General features: G+C 37.1%; 2 pseudogenes; one reads left to right on the top strand and one right to left on the bottom strand.

Moving 5' to 3' along the window:
• Positions 1 to 291: 291 nt before the first annotated feature.
• LOC117195530 (mitotic-spindle organizing protein 1-like) lies at positions 292 to 4,560 on the bottom strand (annotated as a pseudogene).
• Positions 4,561 to 4,802: 242 nt separating this feature from the next.
• On the top strand, positions 4,803 to 7,359 carry LOC117195537 (non-histone chromosomal protein HMG-14-like; annotated as a pseudogene).
• The last annotated feature ends 7,992 nt before the right edge of the window (positions 7,360 to 15,351 follow it).

Below are 15,351 nucleotides of genomic sequence, written 5' to 3'. Positions count from 1 at the left end.
ATATTCGAGAGGATCTTAGAAGTCATCTAGCTGAACTCTGTCTTTTTATAGATGAGGAATATGAGGCTCGGGGCAAATACGTGACATGCTAAATTGCTTTTTATTGCTACAGAATCAGGTCTAGAATTCAGGTCTCCTGGCTCCTGGACCAGTGTTCTTTCCACCATATCATCCTACCTCCTTTGCATATCAGTTGCTCACTAAAGATAGAAATGACTGATTTTAGGAGTTTCTCCTAAATGAGGAAGAGGTGTCTCTTCCTAATGCCTGGGTCATTGCCTCCTGTACGTCTTTTTTTTTTTTTACCACCAAAATGGTTTTATTTTTGACACTGCCAACATGCACAACAATGCATTACTTTGGTTTCCTTAAACATTACTTAAGTACGCATTAGAAATATATGTTTACATTTAAGAAATGTAACACATAAAAAAGTCCTCTACAAACATAACTCCTTTTCAGTATATTTTCCTGCTTTGTTTCACACATAAATAACATAATCCACAAAGTCATAAATAAAACTATTAACTCTTATGACCTAAAAGTATATACAAATTTTGGAACTTGACAAGAATGTCTTTTTTCTGATTTTATATAAATAACAACATGCAGTATTTGCAATGTTTTTTAATTAAACGAATGACTTACAATCAAAACTTTTATTGTCTCCCAACCAGTTCTCCCTATAATAGACCTTCAGTGCATTTGGTAAAGATGTCATGTATTTAAAAAGTCAAAGTGGTCAAAAGACTAGATATTTTAAATAGAACAGAAGGTTACCATTAAATATTACTAAGTCTTATTAAAATCACTTTGGTTTGTCTGAAGAGCAAAAAATGCTACCAAAGAGTATATGCTTGTGCTATCATTTTTTTTTTTTTTTAATTTTTGGCTGCATCCCACGGCACGTGGGATCTTAGTTCCCTGACCAGGGATCAAACCCACACCCCCTACATTGGAAGGTGGAGTCACTGGACTGGATTGGATTTCCGGGGAAGTCCCTATACTATCATTTAAATCCACTGGGCTGGATTTCCGGGGAAGTCCCTATACTATCATTTAAATGGAAGCTAACAAAGTCTTAAAAAATCAGATTAAATTTGTATTAGTCTTGGGAAAAATATTCCACTGAGATTCTGTTATAGGAACAGAATCCATGCTAAGTTTTCTAAAATTTACTTTGAACCATCACTTCGATTTGTTAAAACTTTAAGGGTAAAAATAATGACACATAAAAATGATCTTAGAAAGGCACATTTAGAATTCCTGATACAGAACACTTGATTATTTAGTTTATGTTTAATTACTGGAAATCTTTATTCCTTCAGAAAATAATAACATTCTTCGTTGAGTGACACCATCTATTTAGTGATTTACTAGATAACCACTCAAGGTATATTAAGTTAGCACTCAAATTATTTTTATGTATCGAAAGTAAAAAAGACTTTTCATGTTGGAATTGTTTCATTATGCATTATTATTTTTAAGGCCGTTATTTACAGAGTATAAAAATTAGAAAGAAAAACATTCTCAATTAATATTCTCACTAAATTTAAATGATTCAAATGATAATGGTAAGCTAAGCACTGTTATTACTTTTAAAATCTAAGTTTCTAAGTTTCATTTTCCAATTAATACAAATATGATCTGCTTCACACTATTAACTGCCAGTCAAACTTTATGTTTAAAAAAACTAAATATTCTTTGTTAAAGTGCAGTTTACAAATGTTTTTCCATACTCTTATAAAAAACAAGATTCTGATATGCATACTGAATCTAAGTCAAAATCCACAACGGTAGCTGAAATTGTCAACTTTCAGCCTAATACAACATAAATCCAGTTATTTTGCATAAACAATTCAAAATTAAAGTTTATAATGGAAATGTCAACAAGTCATAACTACAACATTACTACGGATGGGTTTCACTATACTTCAACCAGGCACAGCTGATGTGCACATCTGATAGACTGCTTAGAAAATTAAAGCTATCAGAGCTATAAATAAGGAACACATGAATATGAACACAGCAGTGCCAAAGCATTAGAACTGCTAAAAGAAAATAAGATGTGGTGTAAACACAACTGATAGTTTTCTCCGTAAGCCACTTTCCACTGATTTATAAAGCTATGGTTTTATCATTCTTTTAAAAAGGACAATGGTTCCACATTGCTACATGCAGTGATTTCATTGTACATTCTTAACTACAATGCAATCTTCAGTCCTCCTGCAGAGCTTGACATATCTCATCAGGATTTCTTCAGAAAGTCAGCTCGTCGTATTTTCAGCAGCCTTTAATGCTGCAGCGGCCTTGAGAAATTCCTTAATAACTGATGATAAAGCTTCTGGGTTAATTCCTTGTTCACAGAGCCGTACACATATAGACAAGAGTTTCCATATCTAATCCAGTATTCAAAATTCTTGAAATCTCAAGCAGAGATTTCTCCATGGTCTCCCTCACCGCATTCAGATTCACCGCCGCCGCTCCGGCGCCGCTGTTACTCGCCCTGCCGGAGGCCAGAGGGCGAGGGAGGAGGGCGAAGGGCCTGACGCGGAACTGGAGCGCCTTCCTTTCTCCTGGGCACTCACACCGCGCCTTCTCCGCGCTCGCCAGGCAGGCTCCGCCCCTCGCGCTCGCTTCCTGTAAGTCTTGATCGAAAGCTTGTGAGTCCGTCACTCAAGATATCTATTTCCCAAGCACTCACCAGCTATTGAGACTCAGTACAGGGGCTTCCTCATGGAAACGATTGCTATGGAGTTGATAAAATAAGGTAATGGTCTTCAAAAAGCTGGGCAGAAATAGGTGGCAGTTACTGATAAACCTGTCATTGGTCCATGGCAAACTGAAAAAATTAAGGACAATATAGTAAACTTCCAGATAACCAATATTATTCAATTAATTTTAAAAATTTGAGTTTGGTTTTTCTATGTTTTCTTCATTCAATATTTGTGATACTGGGCACTGTTGGAGATACAGTGACTTGTCCTCATGGACATTACATTCTAAGTGGAGGACACAAATTTTGAACAATAAAACACATATTTCACACACCAGTAAGTTCTATGCAGAAAATAAATCAGAGTATCAGGACAGAGAATGCCTAGAATAGGGCAAGGGTTGGTTAGAGTGGTTAGGAAGGTCTGTGAGGAAGTGGCATTTGAATGAGGAATGGATGAAGAGAAGGAACCACCAAGTAAAGATCTAAAGGAAGAATATTTCTGTCAGGAGAAAGCATGTGCAAAGGTCCTGAGGTGGGAATGGGCTTGGTGGTAGCAGACATGGAGTGAGAAAAGGTGGAGAACAGAAGCAGATGAGATCACAGAAGTGGTCAGGGGCCAGGTCATGCAAGTAAGGCATTTGGATTTTATTCCACATATAACAGGAAGTCCACTGGAAGGTTTTAAGCTAATAGGGCAAGAGAGAGGGAAACAATTTAAGAGATTTTAGCAGTAATGTTAATGACAGAAAATGATGACGTAGACTAGGGAGGCTGGGTTGGAAATGGAGGCGATGAAAAGTGGCACATTTGGAGTATGTCTTGAATGTTGAACTGACAGGATCTGCTGAAGGACAGAGTGTGGGAAAAATACAGAAGTGTGGCTGACAGACTTTAAGGTGGTCCCCCTGACCACTGCGTTCTGGTGTTCATGTGCTTGCTTAATCCCCTCCCTTTGAGTGTGGCTGGGACCTGTGACTAACTTTTAACCAACAGAACATGGCAAAGGTGATGGGATGTTACTTCTGTGATTACATCATATAAGACTCCATCTGGCTAGTAGGCTCTCTCTCTTTCTCCCTTGCTAGCTTTGAAAAAGCAAGCTGCCATGCTATCAGAGGGCCTCTGGAGAAAGCCCTTTGGCAAAGAACTGTAGCTGGCTTCTAGATACTGACAGTAGCCTCCAGGACCCTCAGTCCTACAACCACAGGAACTGAATGTTGCCAACAACCTCATGAGCTTGGAAGCAGATCACCAGAGCTGAGCTTCCATATGAGAACTAAGCTTCTAGATGAGAATTGAGCCCCAGTCCATACCTAAACTGCAGCCCTGTAGAGCCTTGCTGAGTCCTGACTCCTGACCCGTGGAAACTATGAGATATTAAATGTATGTTGTGTTAAGCTGCTAAATTTGTGGTAATTTGTTACGCAGCAATAGAAATGTAATACACATAGGATGTTTAAATCAACTTTTCTAGTCTTAGTATCATGAAGTGTTTAAACAATAAAAAAGCCCTGATCCCTGAACACAGCTCACTTGATTTGCAGTTGGCGAAACAGGGCCACAGAGTAAGCAACACATCTGAGGCTATACAGCTCACTAGCAATTAGAATCCCACCTCCTGTTTCCGCAGCAACTGCTTTTCCTGCTGCAGTATGCTGCTTTCTATTAAACGTTGTTTTTGTTTGTTTCTGTTAGTCTGTGTGAAGGACATCCTACAACTTTATTCTGGTTTATTGAGGCTTGTCAGAAAAAAAGATGTCTTTCTTTACCTCATCCAGGAGGTCTCCCCATGTGTGGTTCATCTGAATTCTTAACCTGCAACCTGTGGTAGCCTCCGTCATGGAAATGAAGTGGCATTGGGTTAGGGAGAACCCTTTAGACTCTCCCAGACACAGCTTATTTTAAAACTTCCTACCCATTCAAGGCAATGCTCCTCTTTCCCCATAAATTCTTGGGAGCTCTTGCCCTGTTTATGTGGCCTTTCCTGGAAAACAGAACCACAGTAGGGGTCACTGAACGGCCACTGGGTTGAAGTGATAGAAAACAAGAAAATAGAAAATATTTTTAAAATAGAAGGAAAGAAGGAAGGAAGGGAAGGAAGGGAGGGAGGAAGGGAGGGAGGGAGGAAGGGAGGGAGGGAGGAAGGAAACTACATGGGAGGAATGCAGCCTAAAATGCCAGTGACCCTTGGTGCTCACAATTGAACATATATGATTAAACATAGTGAACATCTCTCATTAGCTGTACAGCTGCTGTCAGACCTGGTGGATGCATCTTACACTGTTTTCTGGGTCCATTGCCAGAGACAAGAGACAGGAACTGGAATTTTGGCTAATGCTGCTCTGGAAGTTGCTCTTTCTTTATATAGTTCATGAAGCATTGGAAGGATTTAGCAAACAGCCTCATCATATCAGGAGACTTCAGTACTTTCTTGGCAATTCTCTTAATTCTCACATATTTTCCGGCCCTTTGTCTCTCGACCTGTTCCTTGCTTAGCCTAGTACAAAGTTACTATTTTCGTTCTTTTAATGCTAGGATGAGAAAATGGAATTCTTCTCTTTCGTGTATGAGCCAAGGCATTGGGTTGACAGGGTAAAATAGGCAACAGGGATAGAGTGAAAGATGACAGATGAACATCGACATGCAGTGGACAACCAAATATTTATCTCTAGATTGCCGTAATTTGGGGGGTGGTGTGACTCAGGATAAAATGAGGCTGGTAAATAATTATGGTTTAAGTTATCAAGCTGTAGGTCAGACTCTTGTTCAGCTATTTGATATAAGCAAATACCAGCAGTCACATTTTATGGGGAAATGTTTCACCTGACCTAAGTACATAGGAATATTTACTGCAATTCTGAAAATAATTTGAGATTACTGAGCTTCCCCTATCCTTTTCGCTGAGAAGACACCCACCCCTCGCCCGCCCTGTTCCCACACCATCCTGCAAAAATCCTTTTTTCACTTGCCAGGACCCTGAAATTTAAGAATTAAATATGCTTATTTGCTTATCTTTGCAAATATGCTCATTGCTTATTTGTTGTTTACCTAAAATTTATATAACTCAGGAATGATAACAAGTGAAGCTTTGTCAGCTATTTATACATGAAAGTGAGTCTATGCCATCATTTCCTGGAGCAGGTTTAGGTGAGGGGTGGGAGGCTGCTTTGATAGTGAGAGAAGTTGTATGGTGGGAGGCACTAGGGAGGCACATATGGGGAATACACCTAGGGAAGGTCAGGCAAAGGGAAGGGGGCTCTGAAAACCAACACAAGGTACTTGACCATCTGCCGGGACAAGCATCAGCCTAACATGATCTCCGTCTGGCTTCTTTCCTGATCCTTGTAAGAAATCGTATCTGAACAAGCTAAAAACCTAAATAACAATTGATGTGGCACTCAAGAGCCACGCATCGTTACACACTGTTTAGTAACATAAATATTATTCTGTATAGTTCCATGTATTCAAAGCTTTTAAAAGCGCACTGTATTGTCAGGTTACTTAAACGGCCCGCATGGCATTACCTTCTTGTCTGATGAGGGTATATTAATGATATGCAAATTTTGCTGTATACAGGTAATGCATATAATTACATTTTCCATATTTCGAGCTCGAAAATTTCCATATTTCGAGCAAGTTTAATTTTCAGTCAGGGCACTTTACACTGTATTTAATAACACTGTCATGATTAAAATTGGTCAATTAATTCAACCAAACAAATGATTAATTTAGTAGAATATTATTTCAATTCGGCTATTTTATTCTGTTGCTTAAAAAAATGTAAACAAAATAAGCCAAAACAAAACCAAAATCCCAAATAAATACTAAGCCTTCCAGTTAACTCTGTCAAAAAAATTTGAGGCATTAGAAAACAGATTATTGGGGCGGCAGCGGCCAAGCCCCCCAGCTTCGCGAAGGCTCTCGGCGCGCCGCGGCCCCCAGGCACCGGGCACGCGCCCGCCCCGCCGCCACGATGCCCCAGAGGAAGGTCAGCTGCGCCGAGGGGACGGCGAAGGAGGAGCCCAAGAGGAGGTCGGCGAGGTTGTCATTTACACCGGCTCCTGCAAAAGTGAAAACGAAGCCAAAAAAGGCGGTGGAAAGGATAAATCTTCCGACAAAAAAGTGCAAACAAAAGGGAAAAGGGGAGCAAAGGGAAAACAGGCTGAAGTGGTTAACCAAGAGACTAAAAACGACTTACCTGCAGAAAATGGAGAGACTAAAAATGAGGAGAGCCCAGCTTCTGACGAAGCAGGAGAGAAAGAAGCCAAGTCTGATTAATATCACACACCTGGTCCTATCAGGGGCCCCTGTCTCCCTTCTTGTACAGTCCAGAGGAATATTTTTATCAACTCTTTTGTAAATGCAGGTTTTTTAGTAGCTCTAGAAACATTTTTTAAAAGGAGGGAATCCCACCTCATTCCATTTTTTTAAGTGTAAATGCTTTTTTTTAAGAGGTGAAATCATTTGCTGGTTGTTTATTTTTTGGTACAACCAGAAAATAGTGGGATATTGAATATGGGAGGCTTTGATTGTCTTGGGTGTCAGCTTAACATTCCACAGATGGAGGGTAGCTTTTCTATCCTATAATACAAAGCATACTAAATGGCAGTTTGGAGTCAGTGGTGCACTTAATGTCTTAAACACTTTAAATTACTTCTCTTCCGATGTGGTTTTTGGTAGAATTGTTTCCTAAAGCAAACCACTCACCCCTTGATCTTGGCTCTCCTGGGCAGAATTTTGTGCACTCTGTAACATCTTTGGTCGTGGTAGTCCTGTTCTTCTAGTAACTGTTAATGTGCTGTGAACGATTGACAATTTGAGTATGTAGTGTATATGATATTAAATGTGAATTAGTGGAACTTACGATGTAACAGCATATCAATATTTGAAGATATTGGTACTTGATATCCTGTGAAGGAAAATTTGCCCCTAAATTTTAAGCTGGAAAGTCACTGGAATAACTGTTCAGAAAAGAATCACAACTGCATGATTTTTTAGATTTTTGGTACGTATGTTGAGAATTGTGTACAAATTGAAATGTCTGTGTACTGATCCTCAAAACAACCAATAAAATCTCAATTATGAAAGAAAAAAAGAAAGAAAACAGGTTATTGGCAACAGCAATGTGAAGTTTTGTGAATCCACCAAGAGGTGAAGCAATTTGATTATGATAACTTGGCTTTAAGAATTAGTTCTTAAAAAATATATATATTTATAAAAATTTCCCTCTGTAATGGAGAATAACTTGTACAGTTTCTGAGGATTAAAATGTCATTATACATTTGTCCAAATCCATAGAATGTACAACACCGAGAGTGAACCCTAATATAAACTATGGACTTTAGGTGATAATGTATTAATGTAGGTTCATCAGTTATAACAAATGTACCACTGTGGTGGGGAATGTAGATAATGGGGACCACTATGCATGTGTGAGGGCAGGAGGTATATGGGAAATCTTTATACCTTCTGCTTAATTTTGCTGTGAACCTAAAACTGCTCTAAAAAATAAAGTCTACTGAAAAGAAAGGAAAGAAGAAGGCTGGACTTCAGAGTGTGGACTTCTCGCCAAGGAGGCAGTGATAATGGAAATCTCCCCATCCCTGCCAAAAGTGATGGTATGTGAAAGATTAGCATCCTTAGGTTGAGAGAAATAAAACAGAAAAGTAATGTTTGCAGTTGATGAGGAAAGCTTAGAAATGTCTGGGTAAACTCTTTAGGTATCAAAATAGAATTCATTAATTTACTAGGTTTTCCCTCATGTATACTGAAATCAGTTTTACCTCATCGTCCAGATTACTAAAGATAGATGGCCACCTAGAAAAGAAAGAGTGGGAGAAAGGGAGAGAGAGAGAGAGAGAGAGATGGGCATGCATAGATTTTGGATCTGCTCTGTCTGGCTCTGCCTGGCCTTCCCCATACCTGTCAGCCTGGGGTGGACAGAAAACCCCCTGCTTCTTTCATGGGGACAGGATACTCTCTTGCTGCTGGCTGCCTTGTTGGGAGGTTTGCCAGCTTCTCTTCAGAACATGGACCATTTGTTTTTGTTGGTAAAGAAAGTTTGAAAGAAACAAACTATGATTCCTTGGTTTTGTTAAAAATAGGATGCTTCTGGTGGTAGTTAAGTTTGGCAGTCAGGGAGGTTTGAGAACGATATGTATGTCCTGTATGTCTGGGCTAGAACCTTTTTCTCAGCTGTGCAGTGTTTGCTGAATAAGATTCAATATGTAACTGATACAAGCAAATACAGATAATCTTCAGAAGCTTAAACATGTTTTAAAAGTAAAATAAGTTAGTCTTTGACCCTAGGATACTATTGAGAGTCAGATCCCAAGACCAATGTGTTTTAGCTGCAAATAGATCAGGTCTCTGAAGCTATGAATGGACAATAAAACCAATACATGCATACACACATACATATGTGCATACACACATATATACACATCTGTATATATTACAGGATTAAGGATTTTAAAATAAATATGAATTAAAATGACAAATACGTAGCTATTTTCTTGTTTAAATTATTTTATATTCCCATTAGTTAACATAGTAAAATTGAGCATCTTTCCAGCAGGTACCCTTTTAGTACTTCAGTATAAAAATAGTTTGATTTATTAAAAATAATTTCACATAACATTTTGCAGCTTTACTCTGCACAAGGAGTTTATGTTAGCATGTTTAATGTCATCTCTGTTTTGAACTCTTCAGAATTTAAAAAATACATATCTGTCTTAGAGGCCATTATGCATCAGTTTATTTGTCTTATATAACTCATCTTAATATTTAACTTGTACTAAAATAACTTATTAAGATTATTTAATTTGCTTGGGAATACTGATACACAACAGACTTTTTGGTCTTGATGTCTTCTCACAAAGCATCCATAGTTGTTACTATTGCATAATTAAGCATACTTCCAGAAATATGACAATGTACAAATTGGAGTAATGCCAAAATTATGTATATAGAGATTGTTTCAGAGAATAAAAACCAATCTTTCCCTCTAACACCAATTATCTAGCGTTCTTACACACTGAACAAATAACCAAATTGATCATCCTCAACCTTGAACTAAATTTGGAGAGCTCTCATTTTTACAAGCTCATCGGGCTTTCATTTTCATCTTTTAATGAACTTGCCCATGCTGAGCAAAGACATTTGAATCTAATAAACAATTTGTCAAGTGCATTCCCTTGCACCGGGATAGGATTTTTGTTGTTATTTAATTTTTTCTTTTAATCAGCAGCTTTGTCCTGGGTTGGTTAGGATCAGAGCTTTGACCTACTGCTTTGACCTGAAGCCTGCACAGTTTTATAATTATGAGGCCCATATCTATGCAGAGGCAAGGAGCTCATTGTTGTATTTATTTTTAGAATGTATATGTAATAATCAGGTTTATGAAGAATGCAGTGATTCATTGGCTACTGATAGTTTCTTTTTGTAATAAATAATAATTTATCATGATTAAATGGGATTAGGATGTTGTTTCCCTAGTTTATAAAAACACAGTAAAGAAAGAAAAACAAAATAAATGTAAAATAAACTCTAGTAAGTATAAGTTACTCAAAAAGCATTTAAAATAGTTCATGTGGAGTTTAAAATTGCAAAATGCTTCATTATTTATACTTTTGGGGACACTTTTTCACCAAATTGCCAAAATAAATCAGTTATTTTTGTGATATTGCAAGTATTATTGAGAATGTGTTAATATTTGGCAGCATTAAATATATAAATCAATCTTTAGCCTTAAATAAAACTAAGCAAAATGACCTTGTGAACAGATGGCTTAATAAAAGAAGAATAATTTTTACATTTTCCTCAAATCTTTTGCCCATAGCATAATTTTTACCTGAAATTCACCCTACTTTCATATCCCAGCCTCTTATGCTTTTAACAAATGCCAAGGCTTTTTCAAGGCCTTTCCTATATTTTTCTACTTTATGTAATTTCCTTCTTTGAACCTCTAGTCGTTATTTGTGTACTTAAAAAATACTTTTATTAGTGCTTTATCAGTTACAAAGGCTTTCAATTTTAAGCAACAGAGACTCTGATAGTGGCTTAAAAAGATAAGGTTTTATTTCTCTCACATGACACAAAATCTGGGAGGAGGTGGCTGAGGGCAATATGTCAGCATCTCAGTGATGTCAGCACCAGCATCACTGTGATTCTCTTATTCTTTCCCATTTGATTCCAAGATGGCTGCCACAGCTCCAGCCATTACTTCAGCTTTCAGTGCAGGAAGGAGGGGAAGGGCAGCTGCTAGCCATATCTGGCTTTCCTTATATTAGAAAAGGAATAATTTCCTAAACACACTCTACAGACTCCTTACATTTCATTGGCCAGAACTGTGTCACATGGCTACATCTTCTTGTAAGGGACTTTGGGAAAGTGAGTCTTTAGCTTTTTTTGTCTTTGTGGTAAAGAATAAGAATAACTGTCATGGATGGTAATCTGTGTTTAGTCACTCTTGTTATCTCTGTATTGCTGATATATATCCTACCTATAGATATCATTGCTGATATATATCCTACCTATAGATATCACTCCACTGTTATTTATTGAGGTAAATTATTTTTGTATAAGAACCATGTACTTTTCAAAAACACTTTAAAGTTTATTAATTTATTTGGGATAAGTTAATCGAAGTTTAGGAAAAATTCCTATGTTGATTGAAGGTGTTTAATCAATATTAATTGAATATCTATAAAACAAAAAACAGTTCTGGCAATGTTCTAAGGAATCACAAGGAAGACATAGCTTCCTATGAACATTCACATAAATATTCATAAATGTGGTATTCATAAACGATTTTGATGAAGTACAGGCTATTTTTGCATTTGATCTTGTTAAGTTTCATCCTTTATGTTTCCCTCCTTTGGAAGGCTAAGAAAGAAGAAGCAATAATTAGAGGAGGTACAGCATTCATCTCTTTTTTCCCTAAATTAATGTATGTGTAACAAAATAAAATTTTAATCCAGCAAAGTGCATTTTAATCAATAAACGATGAACAACATAACAAAACATGTATTCAGTATTTTATTTGTAAATACAAATTTACAAATAGTCTGTATTTTGAAATAATTTATACTTTGGGGGGAATTTATTAATTTTGATGTATGAGACAGAGAGAAGGCAAAGAGAGGTTGATTTTTGTTTTTGTCAATCATACAATTTTAAATATTTTTACAACAGTTATGAAGATCTATATTTAGTCCTTTTCAAATTTCCAACAAAAGTTCCTGTCAACTTTTTTCTTTTCCAGCTAATGTCCTCATGTTATATGCTTTAAATATAGGTGTTTCATTTTCAAAATGATCATTGTTTTATGTTAAATACAGAGCTGGGAAGACAATACTAATATATTTACATGTAAAGGGCCTGTTAGACATAAACATTTTTTGAATCTGTTATTGGTTCCTGCTTTCTGCTTTTTTTGGTTTTCTCTTAACATTTTTCCTCTTTTCAGCACTGAAGACAGATAGATTTGCACCAGTTGTGAAACTGGACCTCAGTGTGCTATCGTAACAAATGACCCTCAGCGGGATGCCTGGAAATGGCTGAAGTACCAGTAGCCAAGACTGGCCTGTATTTGAGCAGCAGAAGTACAAGGGGTCCTTGAGTGTGTCCTGTTGATGGACCCCCCCCTGACTTCTCAGGTGCTAGAAGAACTGAATGAGTTCAGTGATTCCCGAGGACTCAGGTTTCTTTCATTGAGTGTGGATGTCCCCTGGTGATTCTGAGCCACCTAAGTACTAGAATTGACCTATGTCCCCAGGGCTAGTAATGGTCCAGAGATTGAGAATCTCTGGATAATGGCAAAAGGTTTCTTCAGATTTATCTGAATCTGGATACAATGAACAGAGTTAAAGTCTTATTGACCTTGAACTTAATAGTGAGTGTAAGGGCCTCTACATTATTCCTTTTTATCTAGAAGTCCTTTTGATGAAAATATTTTATTAATTCTGAAAAAGGTAAGAGACCAGAGAAAGGCTTTAAAAATTATTACAGTGAAGCCATCTGGAACTGGGTAAGGTAATAATTCCAAATGAGAGCTATAGATATATTTTTAGTCCTTAAAATGTGTCAAGGTTTTAGAAAAATATTAGGAGTAATTTGCCATTACTGGAAGTGCTTTCAAGATTAAAAGCCCTTTGGTAAGTACAAAGAATGAGTTCTTTAGTTAATAAAGAGTAATTTGGTACTTTTATATGAAGACTTCAATGCATATTCGATACATTAAACATTCCAACAGGCAGCCTCTTTCCTAGATAACTGAATGGAGAGAAGCTGACTCATGAAAGTTCACAGAACAAGTTGCCAACATAATTTGAATTTCAGTCGGTGACTTATTCCCAATCCAGGTATCTGCCTATGATTGTTCACCTATAAGGTATGCATTTATTAATTAATCAGCCAACATTGATCCAGTAGTGACTGTGTATCAAGCACTGTAGTAGGCGCTGAGTTTCTAAAGATGAGTAATATCTAGTTCTGCCTACAAGAAGTTCATAGACGTTCTGTGTTCACCTGATCATCTTGCAGCCACTCACATGATTATCGTGGAAGGGGCAGTGGCCTCCTCGGTTTTACCCTGGCCTTCAGCCTGGGAATTTGTCATGAAATATACCTGAGAAATATGTTTTAGAGCTAGACTTGCTTAGACTATTTGTGTATTGTACATAAAAATACAATTGTGCATGGATATTTGGGTGAGACCATGACTTTTTTTGATGTGAATGTGTAGAAATGCCCTTTTGGAAGTTTTCAAATATTAAATTATTGGCAGATCAAATATACTATCACCTTTCTTTTAAACTTTCTTTTCTTCTTTTCATTGAAATACAAATGTTCCTCTGCTCTTGAGCCAGTTAGTTCTAAGCCAGTTTGTACTTGCCACTGGTGTGCTCCCCCGGTTGGCTTCCTCTCATAAATTTATTTTATGTTTGCTTCTGACTTTGAAGATCAAAGGTTCTTAGAAAACTTCTTTTCGCTTTTCTGTGTAATAAGTAATCCAGTGATCACCTGTTAACTTCTTTGTCTTCCAGACACAGATTCCTAAATGTTGAGAGTGAAGGAGACCCTAGAAATGGAAACTTCTCAACTTTCATATTCCCTCAGACCCAAATTTATTCCTAAGGATGCATTATGTCTCTTTAGTTTCCATTCACACTGGGCATAAACTTCTCAAAAGAATGAGAGAAACAGCAACAAGCAACAATCCCAAGGTAGTAATTCTTATTGCTCATCAACTTTTCATATTATATGTTGATAATATACTATATTCATAGCCCAATTAATATGGTTTTTAAAGAGATATTTGGAAAAGATTGGTAGCTGCTACAGGCAGGGGTGAAGGGAATCAAAATATACAAACTTCCAGTTATAAAATAAGTAAGTCATAATATACAGCATGGTGGCTGTAGTTAATAATACTCTACTGCATATTTAAAAATTCTGAAGAGAGTAGATCTTAAAAGTTATCACCTCAAGAAAAAAATTCTGTAAGTATATATGGTGATGGATGTTAAATAGATTTATTGTGGTGATCATTTCACAATATATACAAATATCAAATCATTATGTTGTACACCTGAAACTGGTAAAATGTATGTCAGTTATACCTCAAACCCCATTAAATCCACAGAAAAGTAGTGTTCAAACAAAGATATTTGGGGTGATCTTTACCACTTTGTTTCCTATTAGCAGGGATAATTAAGAGAGATGATTATATAGTTACACATGTCTCTGGAATGTGTTTTGAACTTATATTTTATTGTGAATATTTCTTGCTGAAAATCTACAACAATTCAGATAAAATAATAAAGCTTTACCATGAAGCTATGACTCCTAAAATACAGAAATTGCCCACTTTTCATGACATGGGCTTTTGCTTATTTCCTTGCTTTCTACCTCATGTTCAGGATGACCAACATCTTCACTTGGTCTAAAGAAACATCAGCCTAAGCAGAGATGATTTCCTCCACTCCCATCCAGATGACTTGCTGTTGGTTCCCCCTTCCATGTTTGTTAGGAAGGTTAATTAAAATTTTTACTCTAAATAGTGGTAATTAAAATTTTTTCCCTTAGTTTTTGGTAGGCTGTAAAGAAGACTACTGAGGAAGCAATTAAGCAGCAATATAGTATCATGAAGCTGTGGAAAGAAAAAATGTGTACTACTATCAAAAATAGGAACAGTTAACATTTATTCATATTCTTTAATCACAAATTTATGCTATATTTGAGTATTCTTCATGTTTGAACAGAGGATTTTGCAACTATATTTCTTTTCCTCAGTATTTATTTATTTTTTTTGCGGTACGCAGGCGTCTCACTGTTGTGCCCTCTCCCGTTGTGGAGCACAGGCTCCGGACGCACAGGCTGAGCAGCCATGGCTCACGGGCCCAGACGCTCCGCAGCATGTGGGATCCTCCCAGATCGGGGCACGAACCCGTGTCCCCTGCATTGGCAGGCGGACTCCCAACAACTGAGCCACCAGGGAAGCCCTTTTCCTCAGTATTAAATTTCTTCCATTGAAATTATCTAACCAGTCAACAAACTTTTCTCTATACTGTGCCTGTCTAGACATGGCTCACTTATTCCCGTGAGAAGGCAAATAAATACACTGGACA

The sequence above is a fragment of the Orcinus orca genome, chromosome 7 (assembly GCF_937001465.1).
Source record: "Orcinus orca chromosome 7, mOrcOrc1.1, whole genome shotgun sequence".
NCBI lineage: Eukaryota > Metazoa > Chordata > Mammalia > Artiodactyla > Delphinidae > Orcinus > Orcinus orca.
Note: the sequence above shows the minus strand (reverse complement) of the source record. Positions and strands in the feature narration are given on the sequence as shown.